Below are 26,072 nucleotides of genomic sequence, written 5' to 3' on the forward strand. Positions count from 1 at the left end.
AAAACCAAATTTGCAGATGTGGAAAAAACTAGTTTCCCAATTTATCTGGAAGGGAAAGGGGCCTCAAATTGCTGAAAACATTCTAAAAAAAGAAGAACAAAGTGTGAGGACTTACAATTCCTGGCTTTGAAGACTAATATAAAGCCACAGTAGTCAAAACAGCATGGTACTGGCCCAAAGACAGACATATTGAACAATAGATTCAAATTGAGAGTTCAGAAATACACCCCCAGATCTATGGTCAACTGATTTTTGATAAGGTCCCCAAATCCACTGACCTGGGTAAAAACAGTCTCTTCACCAAATGGGGCTGGAAGAACAGGATATCCATATACAAAGAATGAAAGAGAACCCCTACCTGACACCCTATAGAAAAATGTTCTCACTGTGGATCAAAGACCTTAATATGAGAGACAGAAACATAAAACTTTTAGAAGATAGTGCAGGGAAACTCCCTACATTAATACTCCTAGTATTAGGTGGTAGCTTCTTAGACACTATAACCAAAGCACAAAGAACAAAAGAAAAAAATAGACCACTGGGAATTTCTCAAAATGAAATGCTTCTGTGCCTCAAAGGCATTTGTCAAAAAGGTTAACTGGCAGCCAGCACCATGGGAGAAAATATTTGTAAGCCATATATCTAATAAGAGACTGATATCCTGCACATATAAAGAAATGCTCCAACTCAACAATAGTACAAACAACCTAATCATAAAATGGGCATAATATATGAAAAGACGTTTCTACAAAGAAGAAATACAAAAGGCTAAAAAGCACATGAAAATTGTATCCATATTCACTAGCCATTAGGGGGATACAAATCAAAACCACAATGAGATATCATCTCACAGCAATAAGAATGGCTGCCATTAAACAAACAGGAAACCGCAAATGCTGGAAAGTATGTGGAGAAATTGTAGCTCTTATAAATTGCTGGTGTAAATTTAGAATGGTACAGTCACTGTGGAAAACAGTTTGGCATTTCCTCAGAAAGCTAGATACCAAGTTACCCTGTGATCTGGCAATTTCACTTCTCATTATATACCCAGAAGATCTGAAACATTGACACGATCAACATTTGCACATTGATGTTCATAGTAGCATTGCTCCAATTGTCAATAGATGGAAATAATCCAAGTGTCCTTCAACAGAAGAGTGGATATACAAAATGTGTTATATACATATGATGGAATACTATGCAGTAGTAAGAAGGAAAAAATTCCTGAAACATGAAAACATGGATGAACCTTGAAGACATACTGTTGAGTAAAATAAACCAGACAAAGGAGAGATATTGCATATTACCACTAACTTGAACTCCCTGAATAATGTAAAATCAGTGTCTTATAATGTAGAACATAGGGAACCTCGAGATAGACAGATGCTAGTGAACGGGGAATGATAACCTAATATGTACATACGTGATAATAAGGGTGAACTTATAGCTATGAGAATGAACAGAGGTTACAATGGTTTGTTAATGGGATTATAAGTATATAAGCTATTAGAGTAGCTAGAAGGAAATAACTGAAATGGTGGAACCATAATCCATAGCATTCTTTGAATTTAGCTATATAACTACTTTTTAAATTGTACTTTGAAATTTATCACCTTTGTGTATCCATATTATATTTCACAATAAGGGAATAACTGAAATTGCAGGACTGTAGCCCATAATAGTCTGAAATTTGCTCTCTACTTGTTAAATCATACTTTGAAAATTATCACTGTTAGGTATATATGTTAAATTTCACAAGAAAAATGTGTTTAAAAAGCAATTCCACCTACAATGCATCAAAGGAATAAAATACTTAAAAATAACTTTAACAAAAAAGTGCAAGACGTACTAAAACTACATAGCATCTTTGAAGGAAATGAAAGAAGACCTAACTAAATGGGACAACATCCCATGTTCATGGATTGGAAGAGTTAATATTGTTCAGATGTCAATACTTTCCAAAATGATCTGCAGATTTAAGAAAATCCTTATTAAAATCCTAGCTGGCTAATTTGCAGAAACTGATAAGCAGCTCATGAAATTCATTTTGAAATATAAGGCATCAGAATAGTGAAAACAATCCTGAAAAAAAAAGTTGGAGAACTCACACTTTCTGAGTTCAGATTTTAATAAAATCTTCAATGATCAAGTCTGTGTCATACTCACATAGGAAAGCCATGGAGACCAATGGAATCAGATTGAGAATCCAAAATATACCCATATATTTAAAGCTAATTGATTTTAATAGGCTTTACTTTTAGAACAGTTTTATCTTTACAGAATAATTCTGCAGAAAATAAAGTCTTACCATGTATACATTTTACATGTACACACAGTTTCTCCTAGTATTAACACCTTGCATTAGTATGGTACATTTGTTACAATTGATGAACCAATAACAGTACATTATTACTAATTAAGATCCATAGTTTACATTAGGCTTCACACTTCTGTTAAAGAGTTCTATGGGTTTTGACAAATGTATATCATGTATCCACCATTACAGTTTGATACAGAATAGTGTTGCTGCCCTAAAATGCCCTATGCTCCTCCTATTCATCCTTCCACCACTCCCACTGAATTCCTGGTAACAATTGATCTTTCCACTTTCTCTATAATTTTGCCTTTTACAGAATATCTTATAGTTGGAATCATGCAGTATGTAGCTTTACCAGACTGGCTTCTTTCATTTAGCAATAGGCATTTAAGGCTCCTCCATATGTTTTCTTGGCTTCATAGCCCATCTCTTTTTATAACTGCAAATTTTATTGAGATATACCCACACACCTTATAATCCATCCAAAGTATACAACTAATATCTGACAAAATCATCACCTAGTTTACAATAATCATCACAATCAATTTTAGAACATTTTCATTACTCCAAAAAGAAATATAGCAAATCAACATGAAAAAGAAACCCCAAAACATCCACACCCCTTATCCCCCTTTTGTTGACTCCTAATATTGGTGTGGTACATTTGTAACTGTTGATGAAAAAATATTAAGATATTACTGTTAAGTATCATCTGTAGTTTGCAGAAGGTACTTTATGTCCATAAACCACACTATTATTAATACTTTTTACAAGTGTCATGTTTTTGTTCTAGTTTGTGAAAGAACTTATTTATATTTGTAGTGTTAATTATAAACATTGCCCACTGCAAGGTTCACTGTGTTATACATTATCAAATTTTAAACTCTAGCTTTCATTCTGATGACATACAAGACTCTAAACACCCCCTTTCAACCCTATTCACAGACAATTTAGCATTATTACTTAACAATCCCAATAATGAGATACTGTAACCTCTATCCATTTCCAAACTTTAAGTTCAACCTCATTAAAAATTCTGTATATATTAGGTGACCATTCCCCATGCATTAGCCTCATTCTATCATTTGGTAACCAGTATTCTAAGTTTTCTCATTATGAGTTTATACATTCTAATTAGTTCATATTAGTGAGACCATACAGTATTTGTCATTTTGTTTCTGACTAACTTTGCTCAACATAAAATCTTCAAGGTTCATCCACATTGTTATCTGCTTTGTGACTTTATTCTGTCTTATAGCTGTATAATATTCAATCATATGCATATACCACATATGGTTTACCCATTCAGTGGTTGATGGACATGAGTTATTTCCATCATTTGGCAAATGTGAATAATGCCACTACAAACATCAATGTGCAAGTATCTGTTCATGTCCCTGCTTTCAGAACTTCTGTGTATATACTGAGTAGAGGAATTGCCAGGTCATAGGGCAACTTAATATTCAGTTTTCTGAGGAAACACCAAACTGTCTTCCACAGCAGCTGTACCATTTTATATACCCACCAGCAGTGAATAAATGTTCCCATTTATCCACATCCTCTCAAATGCTTGTAGTTGCCTGTAGGTTTAACAGTGGCCTAATGGGAGTGAGATGATATCTTTGTGTGATTTTGATTGGCATTTCCCTAATAGCTACTGAAGATAAGCATTATTTCAAGTGCTTTTTAGTGATTTGCAGTTCTTCTTTGGAGAAATATGTATTCATGTCTTTTGCCCATTTTATAATTGGGTTGTTTGTCTTTTTAATTTTGAGTTGTAGGATTTCATAATATGCACTGGATATCAAATATTTACCAGATATGTGTTTTCCAAAATTTTTCTCCCATTGAGTTGGCATTTCAGCATTTTGACAAAATCCCTTGAATCACAGAAGTACTCAATCTTGAGGAGTTCCCATTTATCTATTTTTCTTTCACTGCTGTGTTTGGGTGTAAGGTCTAAGAAGCTACCTCCTATCACTAGGTCTTGAAGATGTTTCCCTCTATTTTTTCCTAAGAGTTTTACAGTACTGTCTCTTATATTTAGGTCACTGATTCTTTTTTTAAGGCTAATCAGACATATCTTTATTATAGATGTCATTGGAATTTGTTATTTTTAAAATTTTATAAATTGTGGTCCTGTATAATTTGTGGAATTAAACATACTTACATAAGGAAATAAATACATACCTACCCAAATATTATAATACAATCGTAAATATTTTATAGCAAAATATTTCATTCTTGAGATCAATATAAGTAAAGAACAAAACAAATATTTAACAGACTAGCAATTAAAATCATTAACATAACTCCTGATATTAATGGACACAAGTAGTTATACAATTAAATGAACAGAGTAGTATTTTGTTAATTTCACTAACATCTGAAAATAATATTTTTAATTTTTACTTTTTCAAAAGCAAGTGAAGAAAGTGAGATAAGGAGCATGGGGAAATAATATTTAAGAGGTGGATTTTAACTCCATTACTCATTTTATCTTTGGTTCAAAATCTTTAATTCCTTGATAGTTTTATTGCTTTATCAGGCCTCCAACAAGTGCATTTAAAAAGACTAAAAAGGGGGCATGTATTTGAATACTTTTTAATAAAGATGATTATGATTAATATTACAATTAATATTATAATTCATATGCATTTTCATTTTACTGAAAAGTTTGGAAAAATTCATTGGCCTGAGTCAAGTACATATAAATTTTGGTTGTGGCCTCAAATGAAAAAATTGTTCTCCAAAAGTATTTTTCAGTTTCACTGTGAAAGGCATTGAAAATTAAATGAAATTCAGAAAGGGAAATTCTCCCAAACAGATAGCATCAATTTTTATAGTGCTTTACTTCAGTCTGATAAAAGGTAAAAACCAAAAATACCTTGCAAGAGGCTCTCTAATATACTATTAGATACAGTAAATATGGAAACAACCACTTTGTAAAGCAAATTAGCAAGAAGAACCAAGCCTTTCAGTAATTTTACTTCTGTGAGTTTCTCTTGAATATATGTTAATGTCATTCAAAATGTATCTTCAGAAACATTGGAAGGGATTCTCAATAGTGGTGAATAGCTGAAAAAACTGCTTAGATATTCTAGATATGTTGAAGTTATAAAACCACTGAGAGCAATTTTTCAAGAAATATTCATTTCATGAAAATATGATACTATGTGGTATTAAGTTAAAAGTTGCATATAGAATGGAATATCTACCATTGGTAAATATTTGGGAAATATTAACTGTTGGTGATTTATTTTTGTTTGTACATTGAACACATCTGTTATTTCCCATTTTCTATAACGAACACATTACTTTTTTGGTTTGTTTGTTTCTTTTTTCATTTTTTAAATTCAGTTTTATTGAGATATATTCACATGCCCTACAATCATCCATGATGCGCAATCAACTATTCACAGTACTATCATATAGTTGTGCTCACCCCAATCAAATTTTGAACATTTGAACATTTTTCATACTCCAAAAAGAATGAAAATAAAAGTAAGAACAAAAGTATAAAAGAACACCCAAAGCATTCTACCCCATTGCACTCCATTTTTCATTTAGTTTTTGTCCCCATTTTTCTACTCATCCATCCATACACTGGATAAAGGGAGGGTGAGCCACAATTTTCACAATGGCACAGTCACACCATTTAAGCTACATAGTTATGCAATCATCTTCAAGAATCAAGACTACTGGGTTGCAGTAGAACAGTTTTGGGTATTTCCTTCCAGCTATTCCAATACACTAAAAGCTAAAAAGGGATATCTATATAACACATAAGAATGCCATCCAGAGGGACCTCTTAACTCCAATAGAAATATCTCAGCCACTGAAACCTTATTTTGTTTCATTTTGCTTCCCCCTTTTTGTCAAGAAAATTTTTTCAATCCCACAATGCCAGATCCAGGCTCATCCCAGGGAGTCATGTCCTGCGTTTCCAGGGAGATTTACAACCCTGGTAGTCATGTCCCATGTAGGAGAAGGGCAGTGTGTTCACCTGCCTAGTGGGCTTACAGAGAAAAAGTGGCCACATCTGAGCAGCAGAGGCTCTCTGGGAGAGAATTTTAGGCACAATTACAAGTAGACTTAGTGTCTCCTTTGCAGCAACAAGCCTCATAAGGGCAAGCCCCAAGACTGAGGGCTCAACCTACTAAATTTTTAGTCCTCAATGTTTTTGAGAATATTAGTAACAACTCAGGTGGGCAAGTCCAGCATTTCCACATTTTTCCACAGATCCTCAGGGGGGCACTGCAAATATGTTTTTATTATCTGCCCAAATTACTTTGGGATGTATCAGGATTTCACACAAATCTGTACAAACCTACCAGATATCACTTCCCATTCAAAGTTCCATGGAAGCATGGTGTTTGAATAAACTGACCATGCAAGATAAACCCTTTAGTGTGCTGCAGAAAATATAGATCCTGCACTAAATAAACATCTCTTCCCTTGGTCTCACACAGGAGTTGACATTTTAAAACACAGTCAATATCATTGTTTACCCTTTGACCTAACCAGATCCATTTCATTCATATCTCTAATTGAATTCTGAACCCTTTTTCACCTTGTTTTTGAACATTTTTTTAGCTGTATGTGGTAATACTGACAATCATAGCTGCCATGCTCTAGCTCTGAGTTTCTGGTGTCACACAGATACCCAAAGTTCCAGAGAGCTACCTGGTTATACACAAAGAGATCAGCATATCATAATTTTGAGATAACCATTACAACTCAGGAATAGATGTGACTTGTAAGAGCTTACAATCTAGGGACCATTACAATAAGCATTCTCCTGATAACCTGTGCTCTAAGATTCAATTCTCAGAGTTTACAGATTACAGTTAGTTCATATTAATGAGGCATTATAAAGTTTGTTTTCTTGTTTCTGCCATACTTCACTAAAAATGCTGTCCTAAAGATCTGTTCACCTTGTTGCATGTATCACAGATTCATTCATTCTTGCAGCTGCTCAATAGTCAATTGTATACATACACCCTGATTCACCATTCAGTTCATCAGTCGATATACCCTTAGGCCACATCCATCCACTGCAAATTGTGATTATTGTTGCCATAAACACCAGTGTGCAAATATCCATTCATGTCACTGCTCTCAGATCTTCCATGTATACACCCAATAATGAGGTTGCAGAATCTTATGGCACCCACTAACAGCTTCCTGTGGAACACACCACACTGTCCTCCAGATAGGCTACACCATTCTACTCTCCCAACAGTGATTAAGTACAGCCTTCTCCCTATGTTTTCTCCAGCACTTGTATTCCTCTGTTTATGTTTTCCCTGCAATTTTATAGAGATATATTCACTTACCATGCAGTCATCCACAGTGTGCAATCAATTGTTCACAGTGTTGTCCTATACTTGTACATTCATCACCAAAATCAGCACTTGAACAAATTTTTTATTCCAAAAAGTATTTTAAAAGGAATAAAATAGATAAAAAATTACAATACAATACAATAATACAGTCAGACAACAACACCACTATCAAGAATCCCATACACACTACCTTCTACCACCCTCTCATAGGCATTTAGATTTAGTATATTACCTTTGTTACACTTAATGGAAGCATATTACAGTATTACTGTTAACATAGAATCCAGTTTGCACTGATATTATTTTTATGCCAATGCCATCTCTTTTTCAATACCTTGTGGGTTTGGCATTCATTTGTTCTCTGACAAGTAGAAACATTTTTATATTTGTACATTTATTTGTCACAGTTGACCACTCTAGGTTTCACTAAGGTATACAGTCCCAGTCTTTATCATCCATCTTTCCTTCTGGTGTCATACATCCCCCTAGACTCCTCATTCAGCTTTACTCAGAGACATCTTTGTTCAGTGTACTCACAATATTGTGCTACCATTGAGCAGTATTATGCTATCCATTTCTGGATCTATATAATCAATCCTGTTGAATATTCTATACTCCTTCAGCATCAAATTCTCAATCTCTATCCTCTTTCTATCTCCTGATTACCTGTGTTCACAGCTTTAACTCTCAAAGTTTGCTCATTAATGTTAATTAATATTAATGAGACCATAGAGTATTTGTCCTTTTGTTTCTGGCTAACTTCACTCAACATAATGTCCTCAATCTTCATCCACATCATTATATGTTCCATGACTTTCTTCTGACTTACAGCTGCATAGTGTTCCATAGGGTGTATATATCACTGTTTGTTTATCCACTCATCTATTGATGGATATTTGGGCTGTGTCCATCTCTTGGAAATTGTGAATAATACCACCATAAATATCATTTTACAAATGTCCATTCATGTATTAGCTTTCAGTTTCTTTGAATATATACCTAGCAATGGAATTGCTGAATCATATGACAATTCTGTACTTAGTTTCCTGAGGAACTGCCATGCTGCCTTCCAGAGTGGGTATATCATTCTACATTCCCACCAACATTGAATAAGTGTGCCTCTTTCTCCACAACCTCTCCAGCACTTGGAATTTTCTGTTTTTTTTTTTTAATAATGGCCATCCTATTAAGTGTGAGATGATATCTCATTGTGGTTTTGATTTGCATTTCCCTGATAGCCAGTGAAGTTGAGTATCCATTCATATGTTTCTGAGCTATTTGCATTTCCTCTTCAGAAAAGTGTCTGTCCATGTCTTTTGCTCATTTTTAAATTGGGTTGTTTGTCTTTCTATGTTGAGTTTTAGGATCTCTTAATATATACTGGATACTAAACCCTTATCGGATGTGTCATTTCCAAATATTGTCTCCCATTGTGTAGGCTGCCTTTTCACTTTACTGACAAAGCCATTTGATGTACAAAAGTTTTTAATTTTGAGGTGACCCCATTTATCTATTTCTTCTTTGATTGCTCGAGTTTTCAGTGTAAGGTCTAGGATATCACCTCTTATCACTAGATCTTTAAGACATTTCCTTATATTTTCTTTTAAAACTCTTATGGTCTTAGCATTAATGATAGGTCCTTGATCCATTTTGAGTTAATTTTTGTATAATATGTGAGATAGGAGTCCTTGTTCATTCTTTTGGATATAGATATTCAGTTCTCCAAACTGAATTGATTGAAGATGCTGTTCTGTCCAAGTTGCACTGTCTTGACTGCCTTATCAAACAACAGTTGTTCATAGACAACAGGGTCTATTTTTGAACACTCAATTTGTTTCCATCAGTCAGTATATATATCTTTATGCTGGTACCATGCTGTTTTGACCACTGTAGCTTTGTAGTATGCTTCAATGTCACATAGTGTGAGACCTCTCATTTCATTCCTCTTTCTCCAGATATTTTGGCAATTTGGGGCACCCTGCCCTTTCAAATAAATTTGATTATTGGTTTTTCTATTTCTGCAATGTAAGTTGTTGGGATTTTATTTGGTATTGCATTGAATCTATAGATCATTTTAGGTAGAATTGACAGCTCATCTATATTTACACTTCCAATCCATGAACATGGTATGTTCTTCCATTTATTTTTAGGTCCTGTTTCATTTCTTATAACAGTTTCCTGTAGTTTTCTGTGTATAGGTCTTTTGTGGCCTTGGTTAAGCTTGTTCCTAAATACTTGATTCTTTTGGTTGATATTGTAAATGGAATTTTTCTTGATTTCCTCCTCCTGTTGCTCATTAGTTTTGTATAGGAACACTACTGACTTTTCTGTTTATCTTGTAGTCTGCCACTTTGCCGTATTCACTGATTAGCTCTAGCAGCTTTGCTGTAGGTTTTTTTGGATTTACTACATATAGTATCATGTCATTTTAAAACAGCGAAAGTTTTCCTTCTTCCTCTCCTATTTGGATGAACTTTACTTATTTTTCTTTCCTAATTGCTTTAGTTAGTACTTCCAGCAGAATATTGAATAACCATGGTGACAGTGGGCATACTTTTCTTGGTGTGATCTTAGAAGACTTTCAATCTTTCCTCATTGAGTGTGATGTTAGCCATGGTTTTTTAATATATTCCCTTTATCATTTTGACAGTTTCCTTCTATTTATATCCTTTGAAGTGTTGTCATAAGGAAGGATGCTAAATTTTGTCAAATGGATTTTCTGAGTCATTTAAATTAATCATGTTTTTTCTTTTTTTAATTTATTGATATGGTGTATTACATTAATTGATTTTCTCATGTTGAAGCAACCTTGAATACATGGAATAAATTCTACTTGGTCATTGTGTGTAAATTATTTTAGTATACTGGTAAATTACATTTGCAAGTATTATGTTGAGGATTTTTGCATCTATATTTGTTAAAGAAGTTTGTCTCCAATTTTCTTCTCTTGCAATATTTATTTCTAGCTTTATTAGGGTGATGTTTTGCTTCATAGTATGAGAAACGTACCTTTCCCTCCTCTTCAATTTTTTGAAGAGTATGAGCATGATTAGTAATAATTATTCCTTGAATGCTTGGCATAATTGACATATGAAGCCATCTCATCTGGGACTTTTCATTCTTGGGAGCATTTTGATGACTAATTCAATTTCTTCCTTGTGATTTTTTTAAAGGTCTTTTACTACAGTCAGCATAGGTTGCTCATGTGTTGAGGTCATCATTCATTTCATCTAAGTCATCATTCTCTTTACTTGTGAAAGTTTTTAAATATCTATTTCATTTAAAATTTTGTTCAATATCTGTTTCCTTATTGATCTTCTTTCTAGATGTTCTACTCATTGATGAGAGTGGTGTATTGAAGTCTCCAATTACTACTGTAGAATTGTTTACTTCCTTCAATTTTGTCAGTGTTTGCCTCATGTAATTTGGGGCTATCTGGCTCAGTGAATAGAAATTTATGGTATGTTTTCTTGATGGATTGTCCTTTTATTAATACATGATCTCATTTTTTGTTTCTTTTAAACGTTGTACATTTGAAGTCTAACTTGGGTCTGATATTAGTACAGCTGCAGTCACAGTTTTCTGGTTGTAGTTTGCATGAAATACCTTTTCCAATCTTTCAATTTCAACCTGTTTTTTTGTCTATAGTTTTAAAGTGAGTCTCTTTTTTTAAAAATTTTATTTTGAAATAAATTCAAAGTTACAGGAACAGTTGCAAAAACAAAACAAACCCCATACACAGCATACCCTGACCCCCTTCCCTGATACCCTGATCCACCAACTTTAACATGCTGTCACATCACCATTTCTTTCTTTCCCTCCCTCCCTCCCTCCCTATCATCCATCATCTATTGCTCTGTCTTCTGAACAAATGAGAGCAAGCTGCACACATCCTTGAACAAATACTATTATTCACATATACAATTCCCATGAACAAGAACATTCTTTTATGCAATCCCATTAAGCACAGCTAAGAATTTCAAGAAATTAAACATTGATACAAAGCTTACATTCTATATTTCCTTTTTTTTTTCTTATGCCCCAACAGTGTCCCTTTGAGCTTCCTGTCCTCCATCCTCATATCCCATCCAGGGTCATCCTTGGCATTCAATTGTCATCTATTTAGGCTGTCTATTTTTTTCCAATTGTGGAAACATGTATACAGCCTAAATTTTCCCATTCCACCCCCTCCCTAGCATTCCATTAATGGGATTAATCACATTTAGAATGTTGTAATGCTATCACCTTCCCACCATCCATTACTAGAAATTTCCCTTCACCTTAAACAGCAACCCTACACTCTTTTCTTAACTCCCCATTGCCCCTTCCCTCACTTCTCATAAGCCATACTCTACTTTCATCTCTATGGTCATATTCTCAGTTAATATCTTTGTGTTTACTGTGGGGCTTAAATTAAACATCTTAAATCCATAACAATCTTGGTTTTCCTTGATACCCACTTAACTTCAATATGACACATAAACTATGTTCCTATACTCCTCCATTCCCCCACCTTTATGTAGTTCTTGTCAAAAATTACATATTTTACATTGAGTCCAAAACCACTGATTTGTCATTAGATTTTGTGTATTTTATATCCTGTAGGAAGTAAATAGTGGAATTACAAATAAAAAATTATTGCCTTCTATTTGTATTCCATTGTGGTCAGAGAATGTGCTTTGAATATATTCAATAGTTTTTTGTTTTTTGTTTTTTGTTTTTTGATTTATTGAGGCTTTTTTTATGTCCCAGCATATGGTCTATTCTGGAGAAAGATCCATGATCACTAGAGGAAAATGTGTGTCCTGGTGATTTGGGATATAAAGTACTATATATGTCTGTTAAAATTCTCTATCTCTCTCTCTCCTTCCTTTGATTCTCTGTCAGTAGGGCTCCCTTTAGTATCTGAAGCAGGGCAGGTCTTTTATTAGCAAAATCTCTCAGCATTTGTTTGTGAAAAATTTAAGCTCTTCCTCAAATTTGAAGGAGAGTTTTGCTGGATAAACTATTCTTGGTTGGAAATTTTTCTCTCTGAGAATTTTAAATATGTCATGTCACTGCCTTCTCACCTCCATGGTGGCTGCTGAGTAGTCACTACTTAGTCTTATGCTCTTTCCTTTGTATGTGGTGAATTGCTTTTCTCTTGCTGCTTTCAGAACTTGCTCCTCTTCAGTATTTGACAGTCTGATCAGAATATGCCTTGGAGTGGGTTTATTTGAATTTATTCTATTTGGAGTTCACTGGGCATTTATGCTTTGTGTATTTAAATTGTGTAGAAGTTTTGGGAAGTTTTCCCCAACAATTTCTTTGAATACTCTTTCTAGACCTTTACCCTTCTCTTCCCCTTCTGGGACACCAATGAGTCTTAAATTTGGATGTGTTATTTTATCTCTTATATCCCTGAGATCCATTTTGATTTTTTTCAATTTTTTTCTCCATTCTTTCTTTTGTTCTTTCATTTTCTGTTCTGTGGTCCTCTAGGACACTGAGTCATTGTTCAACTTCCTCTAATCTTGTATTATGACTATCCAGAGTCTTTTTAATTTGGCCAACAGTTACTTTTATTTCCATAAGATTTTCTATTTTTTTATTTACTCTTGCAGTTTCTTCTTTATGCTCTTCTAGGGTCTTCTTTATGTCCTTTATATCCTGTGCCATGTTCTTCATGTCCTTTATATCTTGTGCCGTGCTCTCATTCTTTGAATGTAGTTCTTTGATTAATTGTGCCAAGTACTGTGTCTCTTTTGATCATTTGATTTGGGTGTTTGGGATTGGGTTCTCCATATCATCTGGTTTTATCATATGCTTTAAGAATTTCTGTTGTTTTTGGCCTCTTGGCATTTGCTTTGCTTGATAGGGTTCTTTCAAGTTATAAAAATTACCAATCTAATTTTTCAGATCTACAGCTTGGTGGCGTTCACTTTCTCTAACCAGTGGGTGGCATCTGCAGGTCACCTACTCCCCTCAAGTCATTTCTCCTGAACTTCGTCTTTGTGGTGTGTGGGGAAGCGATTCTTGTGGGGTTCAATGGTGCACTCAGTTTGGGTGTGTTGTTGGTGCTATCTGCCCTGAATGTGGGGCATGTGCCTGGGTGGTTAGGGAGGCAAAGCAATTTTAATATTCAAGCCTCCCAGATGTTCCCAGAGATTCAAGGCTGTTGAAAGACTTTAAGCCTTCATTTGAATCTTGCCACAGATTTTCTCTGCCGCTGACCCACAAGTCCCCAGCATTGATGTAGGGTCTCTGGGATTTCTGAGTGGGCCCCCTTCTCAGCTGTGATCTTCCAGGACCTCTGCTGAGGGAAGGCTGTGCTACATCACAAGTGTGCACCATCCCACAAGGGAAGCCCTGGGTCACTGGGCCATGCAGGGGTGCTCCCAGCCTGATGCAAAAGTGGCTGAATGGGGCATCTCAACCCCGCCTTCACACAGCTCCACCTTCCCAGCTCTGGGACAACTAACTGTGGGTGCACCCAAGGCCACTGTCCATGGCCGATATTGTGGCATGTGTGTGGTGCTGTGAGATACAGTCCACATCAGACTGGGTTTCCTGGCACAGCTCTGGGCTGTGGGTCCTGCCCCAGGCAGTAGTGTCAACAGCACACCAGGAAGCTGGCTGCAAATGGCATGGTTTCTTTCTCCTTTTGGCTCTCCCCCTACTCCCCTGGCCCTGAGACAATCAGCAGCAGGCTATCCTCCATGCCAGGCACTGAGAAGTTGGCACAGCCCGCTCCTGCTCTGCTTCACTGTGTGGTTCTCATCATTGTAACTGCAGCTGCTCCTGAGTTGTTTTTTTTTAAGAACTAGTCCATCTCCAAATGCCAACCCCCAGTTTCCCCACACCACAGCATGGCCATGGGACTTTCAGCTGGCTTACTCACTTGTTTCAGAATGCAGACTCCCAGTTTCACCAAGTGCACAATCCTTGAGGTTTAAGCAGACCTTGTCCAGCTGGTGCATCACTGGAAGTGGTGTTCTGGGTCACTTTCTGGTTTTTATGTAGTATATTTCATGGAGGTGTTTTTTTACCCTGTCTCACCTAGCCACCATCTTAGGTTCTCCTTAAGTGAGTCTCTTATAGATAGCACATAGGTGGGTCCTGTTTCTCAATCCACTCTGCCAATCTATGTCTTTTGTTTGGGGAGTTTAATCAACTAGCAATTAATGTAATTACTCTAAAGAAATTACTTTCTTTGACAATTTTTTTTCCATTTTGATTATATATGTTGTACTGGTTTAGATGTATTATGTCCCCCAAAATGCCATTATCTTTGATGCAGTCTTGTGTGGGCAGGAAATTTATTGGTGTTGGTTGGGTTGTAGACTTTAGATTGGATGTTTCCATGGAGACGTTATCACTCAACTGTGGGTGAGATATTTTATTGGATAATTTCCATGGAGGCATGGCCCTGCCCATTCAGCATGGGACTTGATTAGTTTACTGGAACACTACATAAGCTCAGACAGAAGGAGCAAACTTGCTACAGCCAAGAGGGACACTTTAAAGAAAGCACAGGTTGTGAGAGGGCAGCTGCAGATGAGAGATAGTTTGAAGATGGCTGCTGAAAGCAGACAATTGCTCCAGAGAAGCTAAAAGAGGGCAAATGGCCCAAGAGCAACTGAGAGTGACATTCTGAAGAGGAGCTGTGACCTAGAGAGCAATGTCCTGGGGGAAAGCCATTTTGAAATCAGAACTTGTGCCTTCCATGTGCCTTCCCAGCTAACAGAGGTTTTCCAGATGCCATTGGCCATCCTCCAGTGAAGGTACCCAACTGTTGATGCATTACCTTGGAAAATTTATGGCCTTAAGACTGTAACTGTGTGTTCTAGTTTGCTAATGCTGCTGGGATGCAAAACACCAGAAATTGATTGTCTTTTAAAAAGGGGGTTTATTTGGTTACACAGTTACAGACTTAGTGTCATAAAGTGTCCATGGTAATACATCAACGATCAGTTACCTTCACTGGAGGATGTCCAATGGTGTCCAGAAAACCTCTGTTAGGTGGGAAGGTATGTGGTTGTCATCTGTTCCAAGTACTGGTTTCAAAATGACTTTCCCCAAGGAGGTTCCTCCCTAGGCTTCAGCTTCTCTTCAAAATGTCACTCTCAGTTGCTCTTGGGGTGTTCGTCCTCTCTTAGCTTCTCCAGAGCAAAAGTCTGCTTTCAAAGGCCAAAATAACTCTGTAATTACTCCAAAATGACTCTGTAAACTGCACTTCCTCTCTCAGCTCTTGTGCATTCTTCAAAGTGTCCCTCTTGGCTGTAGCAAGCTCACTTCTTCTGTCTGAGCTTATATAGTGCTCCAGTAAACTAATTAAGCCTATGCTGAATGAGCAGGGCCACACTCCCATGGAAATTGCCCAATGAAAGATCTCACCCACACTTGAGTGATCACATCTCCATGGAGACCTCTAATAAAATGTCTCCAACCCAATCAACACCAATATGTTTCCTGCCCACACAAGACTGCATCAAAAATAATGGCATTTTGGGAGACATAATACATCCAAACCAGCAAATTCCACCCCCTGGATCTCAAAATGACATCCTCTTTCCATATACAAAATACATTCATCCCATCACAATATCACAAAAACTTACATCATTTCAGTAACAATAGTCAAGTACAAGATCCCATTAAATCCGTTACAGGCATGGTTTGTCCTAATGCATAATTTCCCTCTAACTGTGGACTTGTGAAACTTAGAACAAGCTGTGTACTTCCAATATACAAAGGAGGGACAGTCATAGGGTAAACAATCCCATTGCCATAAGGAGAAACTGAAAGGAAAACAGGGTTAGAAGGACCAAAACAGTTCCTAAAACCCACAGGGCAAACTCCATTAGATTTCAAAGTCTGAGAGTCATTAACAGAATGATGTTGTATACTTGGGACTTGAGAGAGTGGCTTTCCCACACTTTCCAAAGGCTAACCTGAGCTTTTTGGCCCCATTCTCCTCAAATATTGGGGTAGCACCTGGATTCTCTTCCATCTATGGGGCACAGGCTCAACCCCTTCAGAAGAGTGGGGTGGTGGCCAGGCTCTCCCAAGTACCCTGGGAATGTGCTCCAACCCCCTTTGGGGCATAGGGTGGCATAACTTTCCCTGAGTATTGTGGTGGAAAGCCCACCCTAGACCTCCAGGGCAAACTCACCCTTTCCATGCATGTGGGCCACTCTGCTCTCCCAGCCCAAGACCTCTTGTCTCCAGACCTCAACCTCCATGGCTCTGTCTTTGAAGAAATTTTTCCTTCAATTTGTTCCTTGTCTATCTCCTGCAGTCCAGACTGGCAGCATCTCCATCTATAAAGATCTCATAAAAATTCTGTTGGCTTCACATGAAGCACACAGGGGTCAATGCCATCAGACAATAGGACTTTCCACAAATCCTTTCTGGATAACTCCGTCTCCAATTTGGATTTGTACTGGAATGGTGGTCGGGTTGCATGTTTAGTTAAATCCTTACATTGGTTTGTAGTTTCTGGGGCTTCACACTCTTAAAGCTCAGTTTTCCAGGCCATCAATTTCTGGTTTCTTTTTACCCAAGAGTTCAGTTCTAAGTTTATCTCTCTCCACTTGCATTTTACTATAAGCTGCAAGGAGAAGCCATACTATATCTACAACTTCTCAATTTGCAATCTCATCAGCCAAGTATCCCAGCTCATCACTTTCAAAGTCTGTCTTCCATCTGACAGCAGGATTGCCAAATTCCCTGCCCCTTTAAAACAAGGAAAACCTTTCTTCCAGTTTGCAATGACACATTATCATTTCTGCCCAAGTCCTCATCAGAAGTATCTTTAGAGTCCATATTTCCACAAACAGTCTCTTCAAAGCAGTTTAGGCCTTTTCTATCAAACCCCTCACAATTCTTCCAGAATCTTCCCCTTATCCATTTAAAAAGCAATTCCAACATGTTTGGCATTTCCAAACTCAGCAGCACCCCACTTCTCTGGTACCAAATCTGTTTCTAGTTTGCTAATGCAGCTGTAAAGCAAATCAGCCAAAATGGACTGGCTTTTATAAAGGGGGTTTATTTGGTTACACAGTTACAGTCTTAAGGCCATAAAATATCCAAGGTAGCACATCAACAATTGGGTACCTTCACTGGAGGATGATCAATGGAGTTTGGAAAACCTCTGTTAGCTGGGGAGGCATGTGGCTGGCATCTGCTCCAAGTTCTGGTTTCAAAATGGCTTTCTCCCAGGATGTTCCTCTCTAAGCCACAGCTCCTCTTAAAAATGTCACTGCAGTTGCTCTTGGAGTACTTGTCCTCTCTTAGCTTCTCCAGAGCAAGTATGCTTTCAACAGCTGTCTTTAAACTGTCTCTCATCTGCAGCTCCTCTCTCAGCTCCTGGGCATTATTCAGAGTGTCCCTCTTGGCTGTAGCCAGCTTGCTCCTTCTGTCTGAGCTTATAGAGTGCTCTAGTAAACTAATCAAGGCCCATGCTGAATGGTTGGGGCCATATCTCCATGGAAACTATCCAATCAGAGTCATCACCCACAGTTGGTGGGTCGCATCACCATGGAAACACTCAAAGAATCACAATCTAATCAACACTGATACATCTGTCCACACAAGATTGCATCAAAGATAGTGGCATTTGCGGGGGCATAATACATTCAAACTGGCACACTGTATAACCAAATAAGCCCCCTTTATAAAAACCAATCCATTTCTGGTGTTTTTCATCCCAGCAGAATTTGGCAAAGTAGAACAGATTTTGGTACCAGAGAAGTTGGGTGCTGGTGCTGCTGAGTTTGCAAATACCAAACATGTTGGAATAGCTTTTTAAATGGTTAAGGGGAAGATTCTGGAAGAATTGTGAGGGGTGTGATAGAAAAGGCCTAAACTGCTTTGAAGACACTGTTTGGGGAAATATGGAATCTAAAGATACTTCTGATGAGGACTTGAGCAGAAATGATGAATGCATTGTTGTGAACTGGAAGGAAGGCGATCCTTGTTTTAAAGTGGCAGAGAATTTGGCATAATTGAGTCCTGGTGTTGGATGGAAGGCAGAATTTGAAAGGGACAACCTGGAATATTTAGCTGATGAGATCTCCAATCAAAGTATAGATGAAGTAGCCTGGCTTCTACTTGCAGCTAATAGCAAAATGCGACAGAGTAGAGATAACATTAGAACTGAACACTTGGGTTCAAAGAAACCAGAAACTGATGGTTTGAAAAATTCTAGGTTTCCAGGGGTTGGAACACAAGAAGCTACAGCCCAGTGTGAGGTTTTAACCAAACATGGAGCCCCACTGCCATTCCAGTACAAGCCAAAATTGGAGATGGAGTTATCCAGAAAGGATTTGTGGAAAGTCTTATTGTCTGAGAGCTTTGAACCCTATGTGCTTCATGTGAAGCCAACAGAATTTTTGCAAGATCTTTATAGATGGAGCCACTGCTGGTCTGGACTGGAGGAGACAGACAAGGAACAAATTGAAGGAAAAATTTCTTCAAAGACAGAGCCATGGATCTTGAGGTCTGGAGTCAAGAGGTCTCGGGCTGGGAGAGCGGAGTGGCCCACATGCATGGAATGGGTGAGTTTCCCTGGAGGTCGGGGATGGAACTTCCACCTTGATGATCAGGAAAGGTGTTTCCACCTCAGGCCTCAAAGAGGGTGGAGCATATTCCCAGGGGACTGGGGCAAGCCTGTCAGCCACCCCATCATTCTGAAGGGGTTGAGAGTGTGTCCCAGAGATAGAAGAGAATCCAGTTGCTGCCCCAATGTTTGAGGAGGTTGGGGCTGAGAAGGTGGTCTCCCCAATGTGTGAATATTTTGGAGTACTCACCCCAGCTTTCGGAGAGGAAAGGGTTGCCACAGAGGCCATTCAGAAGTGTTAGACACCTGCTCTCTGAAGCCCCAAGTTTGCAACATTGTTCTGTAAATGACTCTGAGATTTTGAAATCTAATGGAGTTTGCCCTGAGGGTTTTAGGTACAGTTTTGGTCCTGTGAACCCTGTTTTCCCTTCAGTTTCTCATTATGCAATTGGAATGTTTACCCTATGACTGTCCCTCCTTTGTATACTGGAAGTATATAACTTGTTCTAAGTTTTACAGGTCCACAGCCAGAGCGGAATTTTACTTTTGGACAGACCACACCTGCAACTGATTTTGATTGGATCTTGTACTTACTTAATGTTACTGAAATGATTTAAGCTTTTGTGATGTTTTGATGGGATGAATGTATTTTATATATGGAAAGATCATGTCTTTTTGGGGTCCAGGGGGTGGAATGTGATGGTTTGGATGTATTATGTCCCCCAAAATGCCATTATCTTTGATGTAGTCTTGTGTGGGCAGGAAATGGATTAGTGTTGGTTGGGTTGCAGACTTCTGATTGGATGTTTCCATGGAGATGTGATCACTCAACTGTGGGTGAGATCTTTCATTGGATAATGTCCACAGATGCATGGCCCTGCCCATTCAGCATGGGACTAATTAGTTTACTGGAGCACTATGTAAACTCAGAAAGAAGGAGAGTGCTTGCTACTGCCAAGAGGGACACTTTGAAGAAAGCACAGGAGCTGAGAGAGAAGCTGCAGATGAGAGATACAGTTTGAAGATGGCTGTTGAAAGCAGACATCTGCTCCAGAGAAGCCCACAGAGGAAAAATTCCCCCAAGAACAACTAAGAGTGACATTTTTGAAGAAATACAGCCTAGAGAGGAACATCCTGGGAGAAAGCCATTTTGAAACCAGAACTTGGAGCAGATGCCAGCCACATGCCTTCCCAGCTAACAGAGGTTTTCCAGATGCAATTGGCCATCCTCCAGTAAATGTACCCATTTGTTGATGCATTACCTTGGATGCTTTATGGCCTTAAGGCTGTGTAACCAAATGAACCCCCTTTATAAAAACCAATCCATTTCTTGTGTTTTGTATCCCAGCAGAATTTGGCAAACTAGAACATATGTCATATGTTATTTCCTTTCTTTCTTTTTACCCTTTTAGTTTCCCTTACTGATAATTTTCATTTCTACAATATTCTCTGAAACTCTCTCTTATGTCTTTCCTTATCTGTCTGTAGCACTGTCATTAATATTTCTTGTAGAGCAAGTCTCCTCTTCATGAACTGTCTCATGTCTGTTTACCAGTAAATGCTTTAAACTCTCTATCATTTCTGAAGGACTGTTTAACCATATATAGTATACTTGGTTGGCAGTTTTTCTCTTTCAGTATCTTGAATATATCATACCACAGCCTTCTCACCTCCACGGTTTCCGCTGAGAGATCTGCACATAGCTTTATTGATCTTCAATTTAATTTGATGGATCACTTTTCTTTTGCTCTTTCAGAATTCTCTCTTTGAATTTGGTATTTGACATCTGGTTAGTATGTGTCTTGGTCCATGTCAATTTGTGTCAATTCTGTGTGGGGTACACTGTGCTTCTTGGACCTGTAGTTGTATGTCTTTCATATGAGTTGGGAAATTTTCATTCATTATTTCCTCTATTCTTTCAAGGATGGGAGGAAGGCACTTGGCACCACAGAAATTTCACTCTGTGTGGTAAAGCAAATCTGCTGGCTTCCAGTGGTGTTCTGTTTTTCACCAGTCAGTAAGACCTGGGTTTGTTTTAGAGCCCTGCCTTAACAGCTTGGTTGGTCCTCCATATTTCTCAGCCATAACAGCACTGGGTTTCATTGTTGGGTGTGTTTACCAGCTCTTGTGGTCCTAAGAAACAATCTGCAGCATCTTTTTAAAAGTATTTCAATTCCCTTGCACCTTCTGAACTGTCCAGCAGATGGAGCTTTTTGGTAACTTAATTGTCCTCCAAAGCTGCTTTGCTTCTGAGCACAGGCTGCATCTGCACAAGTGAGCTGAAACTGCAGGATAGTTATGCCCTCACTTTGCTGGGCAAAATCTACACCCATGTTGGGTCATCCTGTGTCAGAGGACTCTGCAATGTCTCACAATCCTCCAGCCTCCCCCAGGCAAGGAGAAGTCTGCCTGCTGCTCCTTCATTCAAGGGTTGGGAAGGACTTTGGACCCAGGGCTGGAAACACAGTCTCAGTCCACATTTTCTCAGACTCTTTGTCCATCACTGACATGGCCTTGAAATGTCCTCAATTTTTTCATAGGTGTTCAAATGGTGGGGGTATATCTCACCACTGTGAAAGAGTTTATATTCTTTGTCCCAGTGTGTGGGGTTCTGTCTGCTGTTGCTGTGCCTTTCCTGCCCTTTGACCTAGTGAGGGAGAAGGAAGAGGACAGTCTATTCTGGGATGGAAGATTGCTACCTGATTTTTCCTCTCTTTCTTCAATTTGACATTTGCTAGATCCATCTCCAGTCTATATCCTCCTTCAGTGCCTCCAATAATTCAGAATTGTCCTTTTTTTTCATTGACTCTCTGGAGAGAAGTTTTCAATAGTTGTTTATGTTGATATTATGATGATGTCACTCCCTGCAAATTTTTAAAGACTTTGTATTTAATATTGTTACTGAAATCATTTAAAGCTTTTGTGATATTGTGATGGAATTAATGTATTTTGCCTACAGAAAGTACATGTATTTTTGGTAGCCAGAGGGTGGAGTATGACAGTTTGAAGATATATATAAAACAGAAATCTTCAACAAAATTCAGTTCTCACAGAAAAGTTGGTGAATTTAGGGAAGATTAAAAGATAGGCAACATATCAGATATATTGATAACACCCAGTGTTGTTGAAGGTATAGAGAATCAGCTCCTGTTGGGTAAAGTTTTGTAGATGAATTTGGAAAAATCTAGAAAAATTTTAAATGTAAATTCCAATTGACCCAACATTATTTTACAATAAGATTTCTCATGGGTTCATGAGTATAGGAATGAGCAGCTACTCAGAAAGATAATCTTTCATTGTTGTAAAGTTATTCTGGGAAAAGTACTGCCTGATCATGTGGGAAGAGAAATCATACATAGTTGCCCATCTTTGTTTTGTCTTGTTTTGCCAATAAAGAAAGAGCTATCCAGAGAGTTGTGACCTGTTCAAGATCACAGTGTCTTCATTAAAGACCTGGTTCTAATTACACATGTGCAAAATCTTTTTGGCTAAATTCCACATCATATTACTTAACTTTGTAGACTGGTCTAGGAAGTTTATCAAATATAATCAAATATTCACAGAAAGCCAGAGATACTGAGAAACCCAGGATGTATATTTTATAATTTGAACTGTCTGGATCAAATCTTTGGGGGACATCAGTGACTACACACACATCATACACCACCATGAAATTGGTGGAATGCCTGAAATCCCAGCACAGAACTGTAAGTAAAGCCCCTGTGGAGGCTGGTGACCTTCCCCCACTGGCATGGCAGGCTTAGATGGAACAGTTGCCTGTGGGAAGAAGAATAAATCTACTAAGAGCAAGGAAGGTAGTTCAACCAAGTTCTAACTGCAGTTCTAACTAATAAGTTTGACTACTGGTCACAAGCTACGAGTACAGATAAACCCAGAGCAAGCAGGAAAGGAACACTGAGATCTCTCATAGCAGAAAGGAGGTGGGGGTGATAATAAAAGGTAATAATAAAATAAAGAAATAAAAACAGAGACTTTGGAGCCAGCTGAGTTCAGAATACTAGAAAAGGGTTGTGTCCCAAGAAAAGGGGCACATAGAAATGTGTATAAACTCTGGCCCTTGACAGGTGAAACATGGGGGCTGGGTACTGGCTCTGAAATGGGGATTCCTTTTTATTTATTTTTTAAAATATTCTAAGAAGCTGATTAGAGAGAATCTCAGGCATTTTCAACTGTCAGCCTTACACAGGTAGGGGTGGAGTTAAGATAAGTTTGAGAGACAAAGGAAGGAGTCAAGTGAAGGATCTAATTCCCTAATGGGTGTATCATCTCCAAGAAAAGGTGGTGCAGGGCCCATCTCAAGTGGTGGCCCTTCTTCAGAGAATTTGGACTCCAGGGTCTGGAAAACACCAAAACAGATGAAGCTTGTCTTCTACCACAACCATACTTCTGTAAGGGATGGGGTCTGCTGAGAATTAAAGGCACCATACCTCTTTACACTGGTGAGGAAGTTCATGCTGGCAACCACCAACTGTTGTACAGGATAGGAAAAGTACAGAGTCTAGAGGCCTCACAGAAAGTCTGACAACTTGATGGATCACATCTTCAGGGAAACTTGATACTGATTACACCCTCATCCTGAGACCTGGATGTGTCTGGTCTGGGAAAATCTGATTGGGTTTTATCACATCTGGGAAGTCCTGCCCTCAAAAGAAATGGTTACATAGAAGAAGGACAAGAACCAGAATAACAAGAACTTAAAACTTCTGATTAGTTAAACAGAAGCTATGCTACCAGTCTAGAATAAGTTGTACTGAATGCCAAAGAACAGATAGAAAACAAAGCCAACCAACAAGAAAATCCTAGGTAAAAGAGTGAAAATGAACTCTAGAATAATCTAGTCAAGGAATCCAGATGAATAGACAACAAAAAAAAATTATGAGTCACATTAGGAAAAAGGAAGATAAGGCCCAGTCAAAGGAAAAAAACTAACACTTCAAATGAAATACAGGAGTTGAAACATCTAGTTGAAGGTGTTCAAACAAACATGCTAAACTAATTCAAAAATCAAATCAATGTGTTGAGTAAATATATGTCAAAAAAGATGAAGAATAAAAATAAGACATTGGGCAAACATGAAGAATTCTAAGTTTGATAAAACAAACAGCAGAACTTATAGGTATGAAGGGCAAAACTGAAGAGATGGAAAACACAATGGAGACATACAACAGCAGATTTGAAGAGGCAGAAGAAAACATTCATGAACAAGAGGACAGGACATCTGAAATCCTACATGTAAAGAACAGATAAGGAAAAGAATGGAAAAATATGAGCAGGGCCTCAGGGAATTGAATGACAACATTGAGCACACAAATATATACGTGTCATGGGTGTCCCAGATGAAAAGAGAAAATGGGCAGAAAGAATAATGGAGGAAAAATCACTGAAAACATCCCATATCTTATGAAAGACATAAAATTACAGACCCAAAAAATTCAGCATAACTGAAACAGAATAGAGGTGAATAGACCTAGTCCAAGACACCTATTAATCAGATTGTCCAAGGTCAAAGACAGGGCAAATTCTGAAAGTAGAAAGAGAAAAAAATCCATCATATGCAAGAGAAGCTCAATATGACTAAGTGCAGATTTCTCAGCAGAAACCATGGAGGTGAGAAGGCAGTGGTATTATATATTTAATATACTGAAAGAGTAAAACTGCCAGCCTGGAACAATATAAATGGCAAAACTGTCCCTCAAAAATTAGGAAGGGATTCCTTGTGGACTTGGAGGCAGACTCAGGGGCACCCATGGCTTGAAAGTCAGAGGCACACCCCTTGGGGAACTGCAGCACCTGGGGCAGATTGAGCACATCCTTCACTGTGGCTCCAGGAAGGAGGACTATACTGGCACTGGCACCCTGTCTGTTTTCAGCCTAGAGGCATGCTACAGCCTGAGAGATGAGTTTCCTCTGCTGACCACCAAACTTGTGTTCTGGAAGTGTTTTTTGGCAAAGTTGCTGTGGTTTATCTATGGATCCAAAAACATTAAAGAACTGTCTTCCAAGGGAGTTAAAATCTGGGATGCCAGAGAGAAAAGATAATTGGGCCCAGATTATGGCTTTCACTGGAGGCATTTTGGGGCAGAATACAAAGAAATGAGTTCAGATTATTCAGGCCAAAGAGTAGACCAGCTGCAAAAGGAGACTGATGCAATCAAAATAAATCCAATGACAGAAGATTATCATGTGTGCTTGGAATCCATAAGTTCTTCCTCTGATGGCCCTGCTATGCCACACCCTCAGCAAGTTCTACATGGGCAGCAATGAACTCTCATGGACAGGAAACATGGGCATTGGCCTGCATTTCAACATTACAAGCTGTGCCTGGATCACCTATATGATCACACATACCACAGGCCTGAAATCAGGTGACTTTGTATATACTTTGGGAGATGCACATATTTACCTGAATCACATCAAGGCCTTGATAATCTATCTTCAGTGAGAACTAAGACCTTCCCCAAGCACAAAACTTTTCAAAATGATGACATAATTGGTGACTTCAAGGCTGAAACCTTTCAGAGTGAAGGGTACAATCTGCATCAGACTATTAAAATGGAAATGGCTGCCTAATGTGCTTTTAAAATAATTGTTTCAAGGGTGTAGTCAGTCTTTAGGGGTTGAATGTCAGGAGAATTGTTTTTGCTATAAAAGTAAATGGAAATTGGTTAAAATCTGTTGGTAACCTACTAGTTGTTATTCCTTATAAAATGCCTTCCTTGTAAGGATGTTGCTATGTGCAAATATAATTGCTGGTAGTTTTGGTAACAAAAGGTTTTGAGCTTGGTTAACTCACTGATGATGTATGAAAAGGCTAAAACTATGAATAAGGTCAGAAGAGTGAAAT

At 38.0% G+C, this 26,072-nt stretch overlaps 1 pseudogene; it reads left to right on the top strand.

Annotated features, from left to right (window-relative positions):
- The first annotated feature begins 23,481 nt into the window (after positions 1-23,481).
- Positions 23,482-25,798, top strand: LOC119522239 (annotated as a pseudogene).
- The last annotated feature ends 274 nt before the right edge of the window (positions 25,799-26,072 follow it).

The sequence above is a fragment of the Choloepus didactylus genome, chromosome X, assembly GCF_015220235.1.
Source record: "Choloepus didactylus isolate mChoDid1 chromosome X, mChoDid1.pri, whole genome shotgun sequence".
Taxonomy (NCBI): Eukaryota; Metazoa; Chordata; class Mammalia; order Pilosa; family Megalonychidae; genus Choloepus; species Choloepus didactylus.